This window comes from Armigeres subalbatus, chromosome 1, assembly GCF_024139115.2.
Source record: "Armigeres subalbatus isolate Guangzhou_Male chromosome 1, GZ_Asu_2, whole genome shotgun sequence".
NCBI classification, from domain to species: Eukaryota; Metazoa; Arthropoda; class Insecta; order Diptera; family Culicidae; genus Armigeres; species Armigeres subalbatus.
The window spans coordinates 67044649-67061798 of NC_085139.1; the positions used below are offsets into that span (position 1 = coordinate 67044649).

At 41.6% G+C, this 17150-nt stretch overlaps 1 protein-coding gene across 5 annotated transcripts in view; it reads left to right on the top strand.

Annotated features, from left to right (window-relative positions):
• The window catches only part of LOC134226575 (5-hydroxytryptamine receptor 1-like), a 326641-nt gene that overhangs the window by 152581 nt on the left and 156910 nt on the right, over positions 1-17150 (top strand). For all 5 annotated transcript variants that reach the window (XM_062707454.1, XM_062707445.1, XM_062707435.1 and 2 more), the window contains one exon: positions 14035-14080. The gene's annotated coding sequence lies outside the window, so the exon portion shown is untranslated. The remainder of the gene's footprint in view (positions 1-14034; positions 14081-17150) is intronic.

Below are 17150 nucleotides of genomic sequence, written 5' to 3' on the forward strand. Positions count from 1 at the left end.
TTAAAATACAATATTTCGTAAGGGAAGATCCATTAATTAAATAACGCAAAAATTGAGCATTTTCAGTTTGTATGAAAGTTACTCTGAAAACATGAACTTTTATGGCAAACCTTTTTTCAACGTTGCTTATTAAGCTCTAAAAATATATAAGCATCATAAGAAATTTAGCAAATAATTTTGAAAATTCAACGATGTGTAAAATTGCAGCAAACGAATTAACATTCGATATTTAATTAAATTTGATTGAGTTTTACAAGCAAGCACCGTTTAAATTTATTTCGATTCAAAAGAATAGTGTGATCGATTGGATGTTACGATTATTTGCATGCTTCAAATATGTGCATGAAAATGTATTTAAAATCACAACATATTTTTATCTGGGAATAACAAGTATTCTTTGGGTCAGGATTTGCCTTTAGTTGGCAATGTGACTATGGTAGAACTTACCCCGTAACATACCACGAAAATGTATCTACACACTCAGTTTTTATTTCTGTAGCTCGGCAAAATCCGCACAGCAGAACAAAAAAACTGATATCCCGGTAAAAATAACGTTTGTTAGCTGGTTTTCGGCAAATTATTTGCTGATTTTCACCAATTTTGACAGAAATCTCGGCCAAAAACACGTTTGCTGGGGCTCGGCTGTGCGAATCTCGGCAAAAGTTCAACAAATTGCTGAGATCCCGATTCAAAAAATTGAGCGTGTACCCTGCGATACGGGAATAGGTTTGTTTTTGTTTCGTCTGAGAATTTTTGAGAGCTTTCACGTAAATTTCTTTCGATTCCATAAAAGTGATTTGGTCGTGATGTTGGCTGATTTCTTATTTTTCGACTCTACAGAATTGCAAAAGTAACCATGCTAAATATCAAATTCCTTTCGTAGTTCAGTAGACAATGGTGAAGTACTGGCTTAATGACAAATTGTTTGCAAATATTTTCATCATGATGTATTTTGAAGCAATTTTGTTCAAATATAAACAAATCATCCCTGGATTATCGAAAATAATAATACATATTAACATTTCTCCAAACACAATATTTAATTAAAATCTGAGGTAGTGCTGCCAGTCCCTTCGACGAGTTAACGCGAAATGTTCCATCAACTTCCCAATATAGCCATTGTTTTCGGTTTACAACTTCCAACCCCCAAATAACACATGGCTCACTCACGAAATAGAGCGATGGCAAGGTAGCGCAGCTTCACCCGACAGAGATTGCTTCACGTTTTCACCATCAATTTTATCTAAATTAGAATCTCGACAGCGAAACAGTGTGTTAAACAAGAAAATCAATTATGTGGAAGCAGCAAAGTTGTAGCAAGAAGCTGACGACGGCTCTGACTGTTGTGGGCGGATCTCCGAGCAAAGAGGAAACAGCATCCACCATTCCCTATTATTCCAAGTGCGGTTGTTTGGATCGCATCGGGATGTGTAAGGGATGGCGGTGCAATATGTTCCTTGTGATCCTGAACTATCGTGTCTGATCTCAGTATTCAATGGTTTGAAATCAAGGTTCAGAATTCAAAGTTTAAAATTCAAATGGCATTGTTCGGATTTTAGAGTTCAAAATCATGATTTATGAATTCTGTCAATATTTAGACCACTCTCCCCTACCATCGCCAGCTCATCCACTCGAGCAAGCTGAATGGTAATTTCCAGCATATGAAGAGATGGCTTCCACGTTCATCGGAGGGTGAAGGATCCTGACTGGCACGATGTTGACGATGATGATGATGATGCTTGTAATGTGCTTCGATATTACAATCAATTTGTATCGACGAATGAGATCTTCCGAATGGCCGCCCGGATGTGGTTTTCCACCAGAAGATACGATGCTATCGCTCTACGAGAGCGCCACATGCCACATGTATGATGGCATAATAAGCTTTCTAATCGCATCCAGCCTGATTGCACGCTTCGCAGTTTATCATCCACATAGGGTGGGTGGCTGTGCGTGGGATTTTCGGCGCTGCATGATTAGATGGTTATTGACGCGCTCGAGAGCGAACAAACAAGACGATAATGAAGCTCGAGCTGGGCTTAGACTCGGAGGGAAGCCTTATCAATCAATCACCTGCTAATGGAATATTAAGCTGTAAATAATTGAAAGCTTTGTGTCGTACCTTGGTGCTATTCGTGGGAACTAAAACTTGCTGACAAAGGCTCCCTCCGAATGTGATGATTATTAAAATGGTGTTATCGATATGTGAATTAGGAAGTATCGCGACTCGAGTAGCATAGTTTATAGTTTATTTGGGAAAAATTGTTATTCTACTCAGAGTATCAGAGTACTTGAAAAACATTAATAAATAATCGTGGGTTGTGGAAGTTCAGTTTATGGCCGACGATAAGCTAATTTCCAAAATCAACAATAACAGCAGTTTTTTTTCAGTATAAGTTCAACTCTTAAGCATACATTCTGTATACCAGTAATAGCTTAACATGAAGGGTGCTTGACCTTTCGAATCCCACTGCATCAACGGAATAATAATGCCCTTTTACCCAACTCAATCGAAATATTTATTCGTTATCCTTTTTAACCTTTGTCCCTTCGAGTCATTCCCAGATCACCTCCTGCATAAAAGCTTTCAGTCCTTCTACTCCACCAACAGCAGTTCCAACTTGATTGCGACTTTTTACCTATTCTGAGGTCAAGATTTTTTTACCCTTTCGTCTTGATAAAGTACATGATTCATTGAGCGTCTTTAATCTGATTCAGACCTTGTTTAACTTATCTTGTGTTTTACCACTTCCAAGTTTAATTATTCCCAGAAAGGTTAAGGAAATTTATGATTCATTCTTATTTTTTCTTATCTGGTCAATGAGCAATTTCTCAATCGTTTTGAGTGCTTCCCAGCCAGTGGTTATAGTCAAGTATACAAACTGTTGAAAGCACGCGTCATTTGTTTATTTGCACTTTAAAAAAATAACAGTGATTTAGAATATACTCTGCGCATATCGGGTTCTATCCCCATCCTAATGATTGTATCGATCCGCTTGATCTGCATATGTTTTCAAGAATGTGGAATGTGAGTGTGTATATTAGGTGTGGTAAATCTTATAAGTGACAAGTTTTTTAGGGAGATTTTTTTTTCCTTCAATGGCGCAGTTTAGAGTTAATATAAATGTATGGATGCGACAGGAAATAACGGGCTTGGTGGTCATATGGCTACCACTTCTGCCTCATACGCAGAAGGTCATGGGTTCAATCCCAGGCCCGTTCCATTCTGCCTACTTTGTATCTTTCCATATATTTCTCATGTTCTAGCAATCGCTAGAATTGGAAATGGGCTTGGATACCGTTTCCATCTTCTATCATTCACCTACAACTTTGACTAGTTCTAGCAGGTAACTGTTAGAATTCGAAATGATCGAAAAAGCTCGTTTCGGAATCCAATTAGAAGAATATACCACCCTTTCATTACTATCACATTGGCAACCCGTTAACCAAGACGAACCTCTGCCATAGAGACCAACCCCCAGATTCCAATAAAATCCGCATGAACTCGTGGCGAGTGCAGAGGTGTTCTCGGCTTGCAGTGGGCGAGTGATTGCATCAACAATTCCTTCCCATCCCCGATGACCGTGGGAAGTGACCAGCGCCGTTATCGACCATTTAAAAAATACTAGAGCTCTCGGACTGTGCACATTGAGGTTGGAGAGCAACTCCCATGCTTCCATCCATTGGTTCCCTGTGCAATTGCGATTGTCCAAGTCAATCACGGAGTAGCAACTACGAAATGCACGGTCATCATGCTCATGCTCATGCTCATGTATGGGATGCGACAGGAAATGTGATGATTTTAAAACAAACCCAGAATAATCCACCTGGTTTTAGTGGTTCCTTTCTTGCACTTTATTTTAAAAAATGAAAAAAAAAACACTTTAGAAAGGTCAAACATTACCTTAGAAGGATAGATTATACTATTTCTTTCAACTCACATCTATTTGCGCTCATTTGAATGTATTGCAGCAATTTCTATAAAAGGTCCGTTTTGATTTAGCGAAAAAAACATGTTTTTTAGTAACTCCAAAACGCAATGGCTGACAATTTTCAATAGAGAAAAACTAGACCGCGAACAGCGTCGAATGCAAATTGTTGCGAGAAAATCGCAGAACGATATGCACCAAAAAGTGGGCATTGGGACAGTTCGTCGAATGACATTTCGTTGAATGAAGTTTAGTCGAAAGGGCATTTGGTCGAAGGGACATTTACTCGGATGAAAATTTGGTCGAAAGGATATTTAGTCGAAAGGACATTTAGTCGAATGAACATTCAGTCGAATGAAAATTTAGTCAAATGTTGAAAGTGTTTATTCGGTGGGTAATTAGTTAAATGGATCATTCGTCAATAGATTGTTGTTTAAATTTGGATAAATAATCCACAAGATACATGGATGAACTGATTAGAGGAATTCAGTGGAGGAGAGTAAGTTCTATCAGCAGCGGAAAAAACAAATATGGAAGCCAATGAAAATTTTTCACCTAAGCTAACACAAAACTTCGGGAGTCCTTGGTGGATTATAGAAAAGCAGAAAACCTACAGAAATAGCAAACTATTAAGTACTGATGGTGAAGATCCCTCAATTATATTTTTCGGCACATGGTCAAAAATAAATGATATCATTTTTTTTGGCCAAATTTCATCGTTGTCGCTTTTAGAACATTTCATTGATTGACATTTAGTCGACTGACATTTGGTCAAATGATATTTCGTCGAAAGGACGTTAATTTGAAGGGACATTTGCTCGAATTGAAATGATTTTCTAATTCTTTCCATTGGTACTTGAAATTAATTATTTTTCACTCAATATTTATACAATAATTAGTTCAGTATAAGATTGTCTTCCAACCATAATTCGTTAATTATTGGCCGTAAATGTAACTTCGACCAAATGGTCATATGATCTAATGTCTGTTCGACGTCATGTCCGACATCATTGGACTAAATTTCTTTTGACCAGGTGGTATAGATTAATCGTAGTATGGAACAGAAGAAGAAAGAAAAACGTCTATCTCCTCGGAAAAGGGTCAACGGTGACGCCTTGGTAGTCGAAGCGAGCGATAAGACGACGTATGCAGCGATCCTAAGGAAGGTGAGAGAGGGCCGGAGTCTTTGGGGTAAGAAAGAGGTGAGGACTAGACGTGTACCCAGAAGGGGGAGCTGTTGTTCGAGCTGAAGAAGGATCCCACGATCAAGAACTCAGCCTTCCGGGAGCTCGTTGCCAATGCAGTGCCAAGTAGTGAAGCAAACGTAAAAGCTCTTACACATGAAGCAGTAGTCGAGTGCAGAGACCTGGACAAGATTACTTCGGAAGACGAACTGAGGGATGCACTGACCTTGCAATATATGCTGGATGAGTTGCAGTTGATGATCCGGAGGGTGGTACACAAGTGGCAGCGATACGATTACCGAATGCCAACAAAGTGGTGCATGTGGGCAATGTGTAAGTCGGAAGGTCGGTGTATCCGTTGAAAATCACGCCACGGGGGGTCAACAAAGAGATGGACCAATTCTGGAAAACTGGTTGAATGGAGTCAAGCTGCAGTTTGCGCACCACAAAACAGAAGTGATGCTGTTCAGCAACTGCCGAGGTAAAACAAAATCCTAAGTAAATAATTTCAAATATAAATGATTATATTTTTTTGGAAAAATGTTGCTCACGGCCAGAAAAAAAATCATAATCTCATATCTCCAAGAATTTCATCAATGAATAACATGATCAACAAAATGTTTATAATTTATGAAAATTTTTAATAATTTAGAATTTAGAAATTTTTAATTTACGAATAAATATACCAATAATGGACCGGGGCTTCAAACACGGGTTTAAAAAAAAAAGACACATGGTCAACCTAACGATCTAGAACAGAATGAATGGACTACTGATTAATTACAAAGTTGATTGATGATTTTGCATATTCGAGACGAGCCAGCCTCGGGCTGAAAGTCTCGATAATAAAGATAAAAAAAAAAAAAAAAAAAAAAAAAATGATTTTGCATTTCCTCCAAAATTCTGATGGTTGCGGTGGACTTTGGTCATCCACACGTATGTCACCAGAATGCTTGGTTGTTGCTACGTGGGGCTGCCGTTGGTTTTGAGGTCGTCGATACCGAAGGTGTGCTCGTTGTCGAAATGCTGAATGTGCATCCGGTTGCCGAACTTGGCAACGGCGTTGATGTTTTCGATGTGGTGCCAATCTTCTCGTTAACTTACCATCCAACTGTGAACTCTCACTTAGTGGATATTGAAGTTTTTGAAGTTACTGATTGCCGATGAGTTAGGGCAGGTATCGAGATACAGAAAACATGTATATTTTTCCCAAAATATCAAACGCTCTTCATAACATGTCGAAATATGGTTCAGGGTCATTTGGCCGAATGTCATTTGGACGAAAGAGTCATTTGTCCGAACGCCATTTAGCCGAATGCCGTTTGGCCGAATAGTTAAAATTGGTTCCCTTATAAAGTAACGAGTGAAATTAGATGTTCGAAGTGAGTACTGAAAAATAGAAGTGAGTACTAATTAGTAAGATGTGAGCAGTAACAAGTGGGAAGGGAAAAAATTGAAATGACAAGTGAGATGTGATAGTCTTGAAGTGAGAAGTAGGAAGTGAGTAGTGAGGAAAACAGAAACAAGAGGTGAGAAGTGAGAGATGATAATTGGGAAGTGGAAAGCGAGATGTTGAGAAGTGAGAAGTAAATGGTAAGATATAAGACAGCAGAAGGAAGCTAGAAAAAAAATATGGAAGAAGAAAGACGAAAAGGTATTGAAATGAGGGAAGGGAAAGAATAAGAAAGAAGAAAAAATGAAAATAAAAGTAAAGTAAAAGATTGAAGGAAAAGGAAAAAAGGAATAAGAAAGGAAGACGAAGAAAGATGGAAGAGTGAAGTAGAAAGAAGGAAGAAGCAAGAGCAACTAAAAAAGAAGCGACTAGAAAGAAAACAGGAAGATGGAAAGAGGCATAATATGAACGGAAGAAGGGAAGAGACAGAGCAATGTCGAAAGAAGAAGGGAAGAAAGTGAATAAAGAAAGCAGGAAGACAAAAGGATGAAAGAAGGTGGGAAAAAAGGAGGCAAAGGATGGAAGGAATACGGAGTAATTTAATTATAGAATGAAGCCCGTAGTGAATTTCAAATTCATCACACGTTTATCTACATACATTTCCAAAAGCCTAAATCTGGCGTAATAGTTTTCGTACAATGCCGAAACGATTTTGAATACTCACACCTCCCTTCTCATTTCTTTATCTCACTACTCGGTCCTAACTTCTTACTTCTCATTTGTCACTTCTCTCTCCTCACTTCTAGTTTCCCACTTCTCACTTTTTATTTCTCACTTCTCACTTCTTACTTAATACTTCTCACTTTTCACTTCTCACTTTTTACTCCTTTTCTTTTCATGCACCGAAAGCCGAAACAGTTTCCCAAAAAATTTACGCGACATCGTGACATTTTTTTTTGCCGATGAAGCAAACTGTTTGTTTGCTGCTACGTTAGAGTCGTGCCGGTGTGCGGTCAGCATTTGCATGAGATTTTTTGTTTCGGCACGTGCGCAGCGCGAACAGCACATAATTGAGTTTAATTATATGTGACGCAAAGCCTAGAAGGAGTGCTATCCCGTAGGTACTGATTTATTTGTTCTCATCTCTAAAATGAGCAAGGAGTAATGAAATGAATATTTCCCTCCAAAAACGGTTATACGTAGTGAAATTATTGTACGAAAACAATAATTATGGGAGAGAAAATAGGAAAAACCATGAGCTGGCTGTCGTCTGCTTGGCGTGGCTACTGCTACTGGTTTTGTTTTTATTGTTTTGCATGGAAGAATGAATGGTAAAAAGAAATGTCAACCATTCCCGTCCCTGCAAGTGTCAGGTGCAAGTTGCCAATTCCTATGGGCACCTGTGGGAGGAGATGCTTCTCCTTATCAAGGAATTTCCAGATCATCCAAATGATCGAAATCTTCAAAATCTATTTCTCTCACTTGCTGGAAGGGAAGCTGTAACTTCTGGACTGTCTGAGCATCGACTAGATCAAACAGCTTCATGGAGCCTCTGGCGGAAATCTTGATCTCTACAATCTTCGATTGTTTCTCTTTCCGCTGTATGCCATTCGTCCAATACATTTGCAGTGGTTGTATCGGTCCATCTGCTCGTAACAATTTCGCTAGATTCCTGCTCACCAAGGCGAGGTTACAGCTGATCCTTCGTCGATCAAAGCTATGGTATCGACTTTTTCCCATCCGTTATACAGGGTCACTGGAGCCATTCGGAAGAACACCGTTGAATTCAGTTGACGATGACTGTGGCATTGAGCCTCTAGCGTTCTACAATCTGACCCAGATTCACTGTGCAACAAATGATTGTGAAATTCTGGGCAACCTTCTACCGTACAGCACTTCCTTATACGACATAGCCGTTCCCCATGATCGTACATGCAACACGGACAGAGGTCTAGCCGTTCTATCATCTTCCACCGTTTATCGACACTTTGCTGCACGAAATCCGAAAAGTTTCGTCCGAAATGTCCTGATTTTTGATTCGGCATACGGAGCATTCTACCTCCCGATAACGTGGTTGAAACGATTGCTTCGGTTTCATCACCGCACCCGACAAACATGGCTGACAACGAAATATTTCCTCCGTCTGTTGCTTGGACGAATCCTTTTACTTTCTGCTTATCGTTTTTCTTGGCCTTTTCTTGTACCTCCGCCTTTTCAAAGGTAGCTTCAAGCGCCTTTTCCAAATTAATCGACTACGCGCGTCGCTTGTACTCCACCCACTCCATGGCGTAGTACGAAGGTAACTTTTGGATAGCTCTGCATCAGAATATGATTTTTAAGATGATCAGTCGATCCCACAGCTTTGAGATGCTGAGTAAATTCTTCAACAGCACTCCCGAGCAGCACACATGTTGCATAAAAGTTTCTGTGATCCTTATGCAACCGAATTTTGGCACATTTGAGTTGCTGCAACCAAATCTGTCTGGATTGTGCCGCTAGGGCTTCCTAACTCTATCACCGACTCTAGACTTTCAGCTTTAGGTCCTTCCAATTCCTGGATCCTGTTAGCTAATCTTGTCGATAGAATCTATGGATTTCCGAATCTCTTCCGTAGTTTCTCGATGATCAACGGTAAATTTTCAGGGAAAAGAAGTTGGTTTCGTACTGCATTCAACGCCTTGCCTTGGAGAGCTTCTTGCAGATGGACTAGGTTCTCAGCATTGGTAAAACCACATCTGCTCATACGCAACAATAAACATTGGCCACTCTTCGGCGGCACCACTGAACCGCGGCAGTTGCCTTGGGAACACCTGCCTTGAAGCAATCTGCAATCGCGACGGACCTGTCCACGTTGCTTCCACTCTTGTAGTGACTCTCTCTGGAATGACATCGAATACATCTTCCGAAGAACGGATATTCACTTCCTTTTCAAACGATGGCCGGGGAAGACTGGCACTGGGTATCTGAGCAAGATTCCACAAACGGAAATTCACGGAGCTCTCATCCAGATCGAAGATCCTCTTCAGTGCTGATCTTTTCTCCAACATCTTCTTCCAGCGAGCAATTCTCCTCCGCTCTAGTTCCAAAATCCTTCGCTGGTTCTCCTCTTCATGTTCCTCCAGTCGGTTTCACTCTTCGAGTTCTTTTAGTTCTCTCAAAGCGCGGGTCCGCATTGACTCCGCGGACGGCACACTAGCACTTTTCTCCATACATCTACGAGCGCTACTGGTCTTTTTGCCCGGAACAGTTTCGGCACGTTTCACGCGATTGCAGTACCGATCGATCATGTCTGTCAAAACTTGCAACAAATCATTCTCTGTGGCGTCTTCATCTCCGCTTACGTGTTTCTCGCCTTTCTTTGTCTGTCCCTGATCTCCTACTTTTGTCGAATCTTCAACATCATTAACGTCTTTTATCTCGTCGTCCTGCGCTAGACAACTTCGGCGACGCTTTCGACGCCCACGCGCTCAAAGTAGTACCATTCTCGGCACATCTTACACTGGACGCTAGCATCGAAATCCTCTCCTACATCACAGCACGGGTATTTGTAGGACATGGTAGTAGATTTTGAGCTACGTGACACCCTTCGGGTGAAAGAAAACGATCTCAAGGTGAACGAACTCAAGCAAAAATATATATTCTTTAATAATAACACAAACAAATAAAACAATAAACATTCAATCTAGTTTTCTTCCCATAAATAAACCTTCTTCTGCTCTGAAATTTGGGCTACAGAGGGCAATTCTAAATAACAAACAATTAAATTTAATTACATAAAAATCAAACTACAAACTTTCAAAGACCAAACTCACTGTAAACAACGGTAGTACAATGTACGAAAGACGGTGACTAACACAGTGCAAACTAAACCTAACGATGACTTGCACCAGCAACGATCTATAAATCACAAATTACATCAATAATACATCATACTCTTTACAACACAGCAACAGATCGGTCGCTTTCGCATCATTCACCCTTTCAGGGCCGCCGGAATTACCCACGGTAATGACCCGTTTGGTCAGACAGAATTCGACAAAATTGCGTTTGGCCTCGATTCTCGGCCCGTTTCAGGATGTTTTCGGGTAGGCTGTTTGGCCAAACGCCATTTTCGGTCGTTTGACCCCTAAACACAAATGGCCCTTTCTATTAAATGACTGTTTCGGCCAAACGGCACTTTCCATCATACGACATTCAGTCGCATGTTCCGTCCGACTACATGATGCTTTCGGTCAAATGACTTTTCGGCCAAATGGCGTTTTCGGCAAGATGATTTCTAACCAATCATCACTAGCTCCTAAGATTTCAAAAGTTTGTACAGATCCTTTTCAAATATTCTAATAGTTGCCATCGTGGAGAATAGTCGTCTGGAGATAACGTCCAAAACCAGTGGAAAAGCAGTCAAGAAGCCAACAAGACTACGAATAGCATTTTTCAAGTGGACAAGTTACGATGAGATATACATCCAACCAGAGGATGGCAGATTTTAATACAGTTCTGTAGTAAAACCTTGCAAAATATACATAAAATTTTATCGTATCTAACAATTAAAATCTAACAATTTCGTTACAGTTTAATACAATATCTGCGTTAAAAATCTGGCCATATTGTCAGCTTTGGCACGGCAAATGCTGGGTAAAGCGTACCATTGGTACTTCGCGTACCTGAAGGAATAAAATAGATCCCATCTCGCGGTCCTTAGCCTCTTACCCAGCTACTACTATCCCTACCACACCGTGGTGCTGGCCGGGATACGAGCAACCTTAGGGAAGATCGGGTAACCAACCCCGGTGGGAACTATGGTCGTATGCTGACAGGGAAGGGGAGGTTTGCTGCTCTCCGGAGGTGCAAATCTTACTGAGCGTCTGTTCTCCATGTCAGGATCGGCTCACAACAGCGTCTGTTCTCCATGTTAGGGGCGGCTGATCATCGTCCGAGTGCCACCGGGTCCACCGGGAATAAGGAGGAATGGTCCTCCGGAAATTTAGGGGGTTTGGTGTCAGGCTCTGCAAGCCAGCCTTTAAAAAAACATAAGCAACTAATAATCAACAAGAGAGTACGGACCGGAACCATCGGCGAAGACCACTGCGACGAAAAGGGATTAGCGATTGGAAACTCGGTTCGTGGAACTGCAAATCTCTCAACTTCATCGGGAGCACACGCATACTCGCCGATGTGCTCAAGGACCGTGGATTCGGCATCGTAGCGCTGCAGGAGGTTTGTTGGAAGGGATCAATGGTGCAAACGTTTAGAGGTAATCATACCATCTACCAGAGTTGCGGCAACACACACGAGCTGGGAGCAGCATTCATAGTGATGGGCGATATGCAAATGCGCGTGATCGAGTGGTGGCCGATCAACGAGAGAATGTGCAGGTTGAGGATTAAAGGCCGGCTCTTCAACTTCGGCATAATCAACGTCCATAGCCCACACTCCGGAAGCACTGATGATGATAAGGACGCATTCTACGCGCAGCTGGAACGTGAGTACGACAGCTGCCCAAGCCACGAAATGCGCGAGCCGAAATGTGCCGGGGAAAGGAAGGGAGCATCTTGACGGACGAACGTGTGGTGATCGAAAGGTGGAAGCAGCACTACGAGGAACATCTGAATGGCGCTCAGAGTATAGGCAGTGAAAGTCAAGGCTGCGGAGGAGATGACTACGTCAGTTCAGCGGACGATGGAAGCCAACCAGCCCCTACCTTGAGGGATGCCATCCACCAGCTAAAGACCTATAAAGCAGCTGGTAAGGATGGTATCGGAGCTGAGCTCATCAAGATGGGCCTGGAAAAGCTAGCCGAACAGCTGAACAGCTACTGGAGGAGTGGAAGGAAGGGGTTATATGCCCCATCTACAAGAAATGCGACAAGCTGGACTATGAGAAATTTCGAGCGATCACCATCCTTAATGCCGCCTACAAAGTGATATCCCAGATCATCTTCCGTCGTCTGTCACCATTAGTGAATGAGTTCGTGAGAAATTATCAAGCCGGCTTCGTTGACGGCCCCTCGACAACGGACCAGATCTTTACTGTACGGCAAATCCTTCAAAAATGCCTTGAATACCAGGTCCCAACGCACCATCTGTTCGTTGATTTCAAGGCGGCATACGACAGTATAGACCGCGTAGAGCTATGGAAAATTATGGACGAGAACAGCTTCCCTGGGAAGCTTACCAGACTGATCAAAGCAACGGTGGATGGTGTGCAAAACTGTGTGAAGATTTCGGGCGAACACTCCAGTTCGTTCGAATCGCGCCGGGGACTAAGACAAGGTGATGAAATTTCGTGCCTGTTATTCAACATTGCGCTAGAAGGTGTCATGCGGAGAGCCGGGTGTAACAGCCGGGGTACGATTTTCAACAGATCCAGTCAATTTATTTGTTTCGCGGGTGACATGGACATTGTCGGCTGAACATTTGCAAAGGTGGCAAAACTGTACACCCGCCTGAAACGTGAAGCAACAAAAGCTGGACTGGTGGTGAATGCGTCAAAGACAAAGTACATGCTTGTGAGCGGAACCGAGCGCGACAGGGCCCGCCTGGGAAGCAGTGTTACGATAGACGGGGATACCTTCGAGGTGGTCGAGGAATTCGTCTACCTCGGATCCTTGCTAACGGCTGATAACAATGTTAGTCGTGAAATTCGAAGGCGCATCATCTGTGGAAGTCGGGCCTATTACGGGCTCTAGAAGAAACTGCGGTCAAAAAAGATTCGCCACCGCACCAAATGTGTCATGTACAAGACGCTAATAAAACCGGACATGAAACATGGACAATGCTCGAGGAGGACTTGCAAGCACTCGGAGTATTCTAGAGACGGGTGCTTAGGACCATTTTTGGCGGTGTGCAAGAAGACGGTGTGTGGCGGCGAAGAATGAACCACGAGCTCGCCCAGCTCTACGGCGAACCCAGTATCCAAAAGGTAGCTAAAGCCGGAAGGGTACGATTGGCTGGACATGTTGCAAGAATGCCGGACAGCAACCCTGCAAAGATGATGTTCGCTTCCGATCCGGCAGGTACGAGACGGCGTGGAGCGCAGCGAGCGAGATGGGCAGACCAGGTGCAAAACGACTTGGCGAGCGTGGGGCGTATTCGAGGATGGAGAGATGCGGCCTCGAACCGTGTATTGTGGCGTCAAATTGTTGATTCAGTGTTATCTGTTTAGATGTAGACTAAATAAACGAAAAATGAATTGTCAGCTTCAGTTCGATACTGAGGCTGACAAACTGCCTTCCCTAATCACATGACGTCTCAGGTGACCTATGCCAACCTGTGATTGAATTGAAAAATCACTATAAGAAAAGTTGTAAAATCCAATTGCATTGAGTAAATTTGTTGATTTAAATTCAAACTTGCGTGTTTTTTTTTGTTTTAATTTATAACGAACTTTTGATCCAAAAATGGATCATCCCGGTCGAAAGTATTGAAAAACATTCTTTTCAGTCGCTTTCTTGTCTAAAACGCTTCCATGATTATTTTAAAATAATATTTTCCTCTGCTAATAACGTTCTTTTGATTTCTATTTCCAGATAATCGTACTTCATGCCAAAATTGCCATCTTCAATCACTAAAAAGGTAAGCTTCCATTTCCTACGATAGAATCCCCCCATTGAGAATCTAATAAAACCTTCACTGAATGGGCCTTTATGTTACCGAAGCTGAGAACCAAAGTACAGCAAACAAAATAAAACCACGACATCTTAACCTTAACCTCTTGAATGGCTTCAAGAGAAATTCTTCCATGCTCCGTCTTTTCAATTATTCATAGTTCATTAGAATTTCACCGGAGGTATCCAGTCCTGTACTAAGCAACTTCAGTGGGTACCTTTAAAATTGATACCAGTGGACCCCTTTTTGCTCGTTCTCACCTGTATTACGGTTGCGATTGATTTGCCGGAACAAAAAAGCGATTGATTACTCACCTAATGAACAGCGGTTCATTATTCCGCTTTTTGTGCCGTAGCAGGAAAAAAAGGTATCCAAAACAAAAGCAAAATATCATCGTCTCGGGGGAATTGTATAAACCTGAAAGCAACAACAAAAACCAATTCAGGAAAAAACAAACGAGGGCGGAAAAGCAAACAACCCTCCCACCCCAGAGCAGGTAGGTAGATGATGGTGGGATGTTCATTTTTTGTGTTACTTGCTGATACCTACAGCAGGAGAATGTTGTCAAAGGAAACTTTCTAATGGAAGACACGAGTCGGCATTTTCTTGTTTGAGTTTGTAGTCAACATTGTCTGAGATGGATTCGTTCTTCTGAAAGTTGAAAGAGAAATCACTTATGAAATCAGTATCATAAAATATGAGGAAATGAAATGCCGTTTGAATTAACGATGAAGGAAATTTCATGAGCACTCAAGATTTCTTTTCACGAAATGAATAATCAAATTCGTTGTAAACTTGCAACATTAGATCATTTTGATGCATATAACGGCTGATAATTCACGCTTGGCGATATATTTGCGCCATTCCGGACCAATTTTGTCACAGAGTGAAAAATCTGTTAATGGTGCGCATCGTCTCCCTTTCTCAACAGTTTGGAATACGTATGTGTCCCCACGAATGTTGCTAAAAGAGGCAAGGAGACTCACAGATGATGATAAGGGTTGGGTCGTTAAAAATATTCAACACCAAAGAGACATGCGATCACACGGAATCGCTAGATGCAGAAACTTTGCGCTTACAGGTGTGAAACTTTGCACATTTGTTCTTGAATTTCATATTTTCCTCTGTTTTCTCGTCTAAGTACAGCCTAAGTTTCACAATATCAAATGTTAAAAAAAAAAAAATATATGCAGAATAGTATTTGCTTGGCAACATCTATACAGAACGAGTACAAGACACTGAAGATGGACTTACAGTTGAAGTCGAAATATGTATCTGTGAAGATTACAACATGGTGGAATTAAAAGGAATATAGTACTGAGCCCCTCTTATGACAAATGAAGACATTCCACTAAAAGAGCTTAATAATTTTCTTATGCTTAAATTGAATTATCTTATCTTATATATAAAAATGAAATGGTCTGTGTTCGTATCCGCATAACTCGGAAACGGCTGGATGGATTTTTTTCATTTCTTCAGCAGAAACATTCGTTATCGTTTCCGACGGGTTTATATGATATTTCCTTATGCGAAAATCACGGGTAAGATGGAGTAAATCGTGAAGAACTAAAATTAAGAATCGTATGAAAATTTCGCATGGGAAGTTCACAACGCGCGTTTTCGCCTACTATGCAGGACAACGTCTGCCGGGTCGACTAGTAAGAGATATATTTAAATTAGGTCCGTGTAGTAAAATAGTAGACGAACGCCCGAAAAATCATTAGAAAAATTTCACTTTATAAAAATTGTGTGAGAGTGCTAAAATTTTCAGGGAATCCGTAAGTTCAGGAAACCCACTTGAAAAGCTATTGTCGAAAAAAGGTTGTGGCTTTTTAAAATCTGTAATCAATTCTGATAACCTGACTGACACATACACACACATACACCTGAATTGTTTCTTCGCATATTTTGCTGTTCGGGGAACACAGATCAATGAAACAGTTTCTCACAACCATCAACAATCCAAAATAAATTCCCAGCTGATTTTCAAAACGCCGTCTTACACGTTCAATTAGCTAACCCTTTATTTAATCAAATCATCATATTTCTCGGATCAGAGCGTGTCAGTGAAAATACCGGGAAACTTCTGATGGATACAAATTCCTTCTGCTTCGTTGGTCACACGTGTTACCCGGCACATTGAGCCGAAGTTTCAAAGATTCCTACCACTGTTGCTGTTGCTGCTGCTGATGGTGCAAATGAAAACTTCCCAGCTTTGGATTTGCTTGGGTGGCACCCGAGTTTCAGAATTAATTTTCTTTTCGGGTGGAATTAATGAAGCCGGTGGCGCGGCGGTAGCTTTCCCATCGTCATCGTCGATGATGTTTGTGTACCGGGAGTAGACAGAATTCAAAACAACAAAACATTATCGCTACAGATGGCCCAGTGCGTGTGTAGGATTGGGCTGGAAACACGCCATCCCCAGCAGTAAAGTTCTGACCAACTTAACTACCCTGATATAAGTTAAGTTTATATGAGCTTCGAGAACCTTAAAATACGGTTTGGGTACGTTCTTCACTTAAATTGAAGCTTCTAATTCCAACTCATAAGCTTATATTCTCACCGGCGTGAGAGCATTTTACATCCAAACTGCGTGTGACATCCTCCATCTTCTCAGTTTGTTTGCCAAGTTCGACTTTGTCATCTAGAGGTTGAAGAGTTTCAGTTTTAAATGATGTGAACTGCAGCAGTTGTTGGGGTCCTCCTTGTAGTGCGTAAACATGTGCGGCTATGAAGCAACACCATGCTGAGGGTGGCTGGGTTCGATTCCTGATGCCGGTCTAGGCAATTTTCGGTTTGTAAATTGTCTCGACTTCCCTGGGCATGAAAAAGATCATCGTTTTAGGCTCATGTGTACGAAAGCAGAAATGGTAACTTGGCTTAGAAAACTCGCAGTTAATAGCTATGGAAGTACTTAATGAACACAAAGCTGCGAGGCGGCAATGTCCAAGTGGGGAATGTAATGCCAATGAAACAGAAGAACTGTAGCTGTTAACTGTTCTGCACCATCAATCATCTATCAGGTCCGTTTAGAAAA